Here is a 6955-nt window from a genome sequence, read left to right as displayed (position 1 = left end):
ATATACATATATGTGTGTGTGTGTGTGTGTTTAAATAAAGAAATCTCATGCGTTAACTTCATATTCCGATTTTTTAAATTATTTAAATTATTCTCTTTGATTCTTTCAATTATGCACGTGTTTTGATTATATATTCTTGATTATACATGCGTCGCAGATGTGTAAACATTGCTTTGTTATTTTAGCCATAATTTATCAAATATAACAGAGAAAATCAATGCGTTCAGCCACAACAGTGAAAGACAATTATTTCGCGTCAGAAATGATGATTGATGTTTAGAAAAAGTCATTGTGAGTTTTGCCAAAAAAGACAATCGTCGAAAGATTTTAGTTAGAAGAACCTAATGACATTGTACTTCTCTGCCTTTTACAAGTAATATATATGGAGTTCTTCAAGTATATTTCATCATTTCTTTCAGTGATCTCTTTGACCAATTTGTAAAGAGAGTTCTTCTTCGGCTAAAATTTAATTGATCATTATTTTATTTTGCAAGTTTGTGAAAAGATTATCTTAAATATAATTTTAACTTATTCATACTTAAAAATTCGACATTACTGTGCGGTTATATTAAATAAAATATTAGAGACATTGACACGTATCAGAGACATTAATGCGCGTGAAGCTTCATGAAATCGTAGAGTTTAAAGGTAAAACTTGAGAAGGTACGAGCTTTCGTCTTTTTTTCGCGACTATCAAGATTTGCGACCGCGTCGTTAGAGTAATGTCCTTGATGAACTGAATCGTTCGTATGAAGTTTCTATCCAAACGAAAAAAAATGTTTGCTCAGGTATCTTTTTTCTCGTTTGCATCCTTTTTGCGAAACCACGTGAGAAGCTACCTCGAATTTTAATTAAAGCACGATTAAAATCCCTAGACGCCTGGTCTCTTTGTTTTCCGACTCGTTCCGACTTCGTTGCAGTCTTGCACGATGTTATTCGCGGTGCATCAGCTCGTGAAATAAAATCGGGGAAAGGCTTTGCCGAGGCGTTAGAGAGCGAGACCCGATTTCCCTTTCTCCAATTGTATGTGCGAGCGCGCTACTCCTATCCTCAAGAGGATTTTATTTGTTAAATTGTCTGCATTTCTCTCTCTCTGCAATTGCACGTCAAATCGAGCTCAGTGTCAGGCTTAAGAATTTTAATTCAAATCCTCGAGGGTTTGGGCGCGTCAAAATTTTGCGAAGAAAAAAGTTATAAATCCCTTGATTACGGCGCGAATTTGCCACTCAGCAAAAGGAAATCCTCGATGCGATTTTTGCTCAAGAGGTCACGGAATAGAATCGATTTTTTCTCAACGCTGCTGAATTAATGTATTAAAAAAAAAATTGTGCTCTATTGAAAATTATTATTCAACGAAGTAACACTTATACGTTGAACTAAATTGATTTTCGTGAATACACGAGCAAGTTCTATTCATAGAACGAAAGCAATTGACCAGAGATGTTTTATATGTGGTAGTGAACGTCGTAACGTGATGTTATTGAAAATTGTAAATGCATCTCATGCCCTACCGTACCCAAAAGTGGTGCCTTATCGGCGTTCCTTTCGCATGACTTTTTCAAGCAAAAATAGGAAAATTCTCGGATTTTAATGCAAGCGGTTTTACAACGTTTTTGCATGTGGGCTGCTCTGTTGCATAATAAAGCTATTTAGAAGTTTTTTGCCGAGCCATCAGAAGAGAACACAAGCACGGTCTGGACTTCCAACGCTTCGTCACGAAGATTCTCGGCTTTTCGCTCGATCTTCTCGTGGCGACATCGCCGACGTCATTCCCGTTAAAGACGTTTCTTAACGAGGACTCTTCCAAGATCGCAAACGGGAGTTGATTTCATGAGTTTTACAACGGGGGAGGATCTCTCGAGAGTTTCCGGAAAGGTTCTTCTCCTCTTTCTTGTCATGTACTTCGCTGCCCTTCTCTCTTTTCTTATTAATCGATTTTTCGCTGTTCCGCGAATACGTGTGTTGAATGAACGGTTAACTCTGCACAAGATAATTAACGCTTTAACTACTTTCAACACGTGTGAAAAATTTTCAACGAGTCAATCGCTTATATCTCACAAGGAGCCTGTCATAACCAAAATCGATTGGTTTTCCTTGAAATATGTTAAACACAAAAATTTGCACAAAGAGACACGTATTTTTTTTTATTTTGGCTTAATATTTAAGGAATCATCGTCATATTTAAGAAATGAAACAATCTCTTAATGCTAATGCTTATTTTTTATTTGTATCAATTATCAGCGAAACGATGTGATTAATCTAAGATTGAGCCAATATAAAAAATATGCATGTTAAACTTTAGTTTAACAATATATTTCAAAGATAATCGAATAGGTTTTAAACAGTTGTAACAGGTCCTTCGTTAGTGGCTTTGTAGCCATAGCTTTTTAAATTGTCGATTACAAATTAATCGATTAAAGTAATTGGTAAAAGTATAAATTACTTTGGGTAAATTTAATTTAGCGAAAAGCATATAAGTAGTAGCGAAATAGAATTTTTAAAAATGAAACATAGAAACTTTTTTAATGGAGTTCACATAAAAGATTAAAAAGATATAATAATTTATTTAACAAAATTAAATATCTAAATTTTTATTTTAAAAACAATATAATATATTATAGAACCAAATATATGATAAAATAAATTATAGAAATCAATGCCTTAAACGATCGAACTGGATCTTAAATGCTTGTATGATTCCGTGCAAATTTGTATACTGCGTATGTAGTTTTTTAAAACGCGCGCCGAAATAATTTTTCTTGAAACGCTAATTCTACTAAACTACCGCAGTAATATCACGAGTTAAATTTTGTAAAAAAAAGTTGTAATTATATTAAATTCTTGATATAGTTCTTTCTTTTTTATAAAATTATGTTGACGTTTTGAAACGCAGGTACGTATAAAGTGGATCAATAATGGCATGATTGTTCGAGGGATTCGAAGTTTGCGAACACGTGAATTAGCTACTGAGTAGATATAATTTCTCAAGTTCTGCAACATGCTCGCACGATCTCCAGGGAACTTCGGGTGAATTGTCATCCTTACTCTCCCGTATCTACTCTTTCTCATCTGTATTCTCTTTCCTGAAGGGTACTCCACAATTAATGTAAAATCTTGTCGCGCTTCGTTTCTTGTCTTCCTATTTGTGTATGCGGTCGTTAAAGAAATATTTCCACAGGCTACGTCGAAGTAGATTAACCGTATTATGTAGCGAGAGTAAAAAGTTCGAGGAAATAGACATTGTTTTTTCGAGCTTCCGCTCGCGTAGTCAGTTCGCCCGAATAAACAGCGAAGCAGCTAATAAAAAGGTGGATGGTACAGTGTAAGAAAGCCGATCACCGGGGGAAGAATTGCAGTCACGAGAGGATATAGAGAGAAGGGGAGAGAGTAAAGATGGGAAGAGCTGGTCGATGTGAACAGCGAAGGGGATGCAATCTATAGCGGGAGGGTTGCTGAACTCTCCAAGTGTCAGCCTGAAGCTTTATGCGTCTGCCTCGTCCGTTTTCCTGGAGTTTGCCTTTCTCATGCCACGTACTGCACGTACGAACCTGCACGTACGTGTGTGTCTGGGTGTGTGTGTGTGTATTTACAAAATGAAAAGCCATCTTCCCATTTTTTAGCTCGGCCGACCACGTATATAGAGGTCAAGAAAAGGCAAAGAACAAAACATTCGTTTGCGGCAACGGATCGTCCGGATATGACGGAAATTGGTTGCTCCTATTCGTGATAAGGTGTGAGGGAGAAAGAGGGACGCAGGTACGTGTTAATTCACGAGGGAGAAATACCGAACAGGTCGCATCTCTCAAGGGATCCTGTGACGAAATATGTCTTGAGTCCTCGAGGCATTTCTTTCCAAGAGTTTCCCCTCTTCCCATTTTCTCCAGCGTCTCCGTTGAAATTCGTTGCGACGGAGTAGGATTTCCGTAACGGATGGCCTGGATGGAAGAGGGTGGGAATGATTTGCGGAGGTCTGAAGAAAGTTTCGACTAATTCCACTTTGAGAATCCGACAGGGTACAGGTGTACAACGGCGATTTGTATGACTTTTGCAAATTTGTCGCTTCGTGAGAGCAGCCGTTACCTACAGCATATAGCCCGTGTCGTACAGGTTTCATGATACAGCACCGACAAAAAACGGGCGCGTTGCGTATGTTGCTCCGTAGTCACCCTTGTAACAAGTACAAAAATGAAAAATTTTCACGAGTTTGTTAAGTACTACAGTGCTTAGAAAGTTGCACGACACGCTCTCTGCGAATGTCGCATCTCGCCCAGGATTTGCAACCTTGAGTTCCGCGCACCTGTTTCCTTCTGAAATATTTGCGACTGTCAGAGAATATTTAACAGTAAAAGAAAAGAATAAAAAAAATCTAACAAGTAAAGCTTTTGTGAAATACGATACAGTCGAACTTATTGGCGACTTTTCCTATTGTTTCAAAAAGAAGGAATTTGTGAAGAAAGATTCGCAATTGTCTTTAAATGCTTTTGCATTTTAAATTATATATGCATTTTTAAATTAATAATAAATATAGTAACACAATATATACCTGGTAACTAATGGATTTGCGTTAATTATAACACACAGCAGAATACAAGCAATGCTCTTTGTACATTTTACTTATTGTTTTTATACATTTTATTTCAATTTATTATTTGCTACATATTCTATTTAAATTTATTTTTGTTGGCATTTAAAAATCTTTTTTTATCACATATTGTGTGTTATTAAAAAAAATTTTATTTTAATACAAAGGAAATAAAACATAATAAAATTTTTAAAATTTTATTCAGTTGTAAACCAAAAGAAGAAATTATTTTCAACATATTATATATTTATCACATTTTAAGATGTCATGCAAATTGAATGATTTGGAAGAGAGTTTAAAAGAGCGAGGTGAGCACGTACGAACATAACGGAGAAAAATTAAAGATCCTTATGTCCCTAAGGGAAGCTATTTTTCTCCTCAAATTCACTTCTTTCACACTCATTCAGTCCGGTGCTCCAGCGAAACAATCTCTATACGTTTCATTTCTCGCAGATTAGAAAAATTGTGGACGTGTTTGGAAATACATTTTCTTTCAATGGTCTCATTTCTAGCATTGTGTTTATTTTTATCAAGTTTTAATAATTATTATTAGCAAAATCTTTTTATGATATTTATATTGTATTATTATTGAAATTATATTATTGATATATTTATTATTGATATTATATTATCTTATTTAGACTAGTTTATTTTAAAGATCATGTTTTTTTCGCCAATTTATTATAAATTTCAAAATCAAAATATGACTGTAAAGCACAAAACTGCTGTATTTTTGGCATATGATATTTTCTATGTTATTAACTGTTATAAAATTATGAAATTGAGTACACAACGATTGTTCATATTTTGCATCGTCACACTTGACAGTTACATCATTATTGACTCATTATTCCAGAATTGTAAATAGAACGCTTGCGCGATTATCAACTGTGTTGACATATGTAATAAATGAATGATGAAGTGCTTGGCATACTCCATATACATTATTATTATTATTATTATTATTAGGCGTTAGGAACTCGAAAGCTCATTGCCGCAAATACCAAATCCCGCCACTGTTCTCCATATACATACATATTATATATTAAAACACGAGAATTATTTTATATCATACAATATAACAGTCTTACCGCTCTTACTCCTCTTCTCGTTTGCTTATCCTTCGCATCCCCTCTTGTTCTCATTCTGTACTTTTATCGCGACAACAACTCGAGCTCGTTCTGTCAGATGAGTTTCATTATTTCTATTACGCTGTGCAGCGGCACTGAATCGAATTAAGTAAACATACCGGAGGAAACGCGTATAGAGAGAGGAGCTATCACGAAAACAGTGGTGAGAGCAAGGGTGGTTTTCAGCGGTTTAGGTCCTGATAAAACGTGATAACGGGACACGGTCTGCGGTATATAACGACGAAGAATGATAACGCCATACCGCTTTTACCAACACCGACAGCTCGCTTTTGAATCTTTGTTTTAGTCGACGTATCTCTCTTCCTCACCATCGTTCCATTCTTTTCGACGTTCACGGCAAGTGCCAATCCGCCCGTCGTATCTTCGGGGACCAGATCTCTAGAGAACGATCCGGGTAAGGGATAATTGAATGACCACGTTTGCCTATGGATTAGTAGTCGTGGATTTATCGGCTTTACTTGTTTCGACGATATCGTCCCCGAGAGAATTTTCTAATTACTCCCTACGTCGTTATTGTATTGAATACGTTTTTTGCAGTAAGAAAGTTACAAAACGTAGCAAATTGCTCTCTCTCTCTCTCTCTCTCTCTCTCTCTCTCGTTATAATTATGTCCCTGGATTTCTAGAATATTACATAATTTGATAGGTTAAATTTTGAAATAAAAACTTTGTTTAAACATATATATAATCTAAATCGCCTTCTGGAAGTGTAATATGTTTAAAAAATTCATACCTTTCGAAAATTCACACTTTTTCAAGCCATTTGTCGACATATTGACAAACGCATCTATCATTACACCTTACAATCGTCGTTTATAGATATTGCTATCGGCATGCTACATAGTGAGTGTCTGACGTCATCGTCTGTTTCCACTACTGGAAATCAGAAACGTCTATTCCCTCGCATATTCCGGATTGTGCCGGAATCGATCAGTTTCTGTAGCTTTTTTACGAGTGCTAAAGTGTTCATAGCCACTCCTGTTTTGTTGACGGGAATAGTTACGAACTATAAACAATTTACAATATCAAATATAAAAATTTCTTTCTTTCTTTGAGAAAAATATTAGCATGAAATGTGATGGATTTATTCATTTCCACGGCACATCAAAAATCGTAAATTAGATACTTATCAAACAATCTAAAGCTTTTCAGAATGAACTTATAAACAAATACAAAGTATACATTATGATTTTAAAAATATAAAAGTATTAAAATACAATATA

Source organism: Trachymyrmex septentrionalis, unplaced genomic scaffold, assembly GCF_001594115.1.
Source record: "Trachymyrmex septentrionalis isolate Tsep2-gDNA-1 unplaced genomic scaffold, Tsep1.0 scaffold53, whole genome shotgun sequence".
Classification (NCBI taxonomy): Eukaryota; Metazoa; Arthropoda; class Insecta; order Hymenoptera; family Formicidae; genus Trachymyrmex; species Trachymyrmex septentrionalis.
This window is presented reverse-complemented; position numbering follows the sequence as displayed.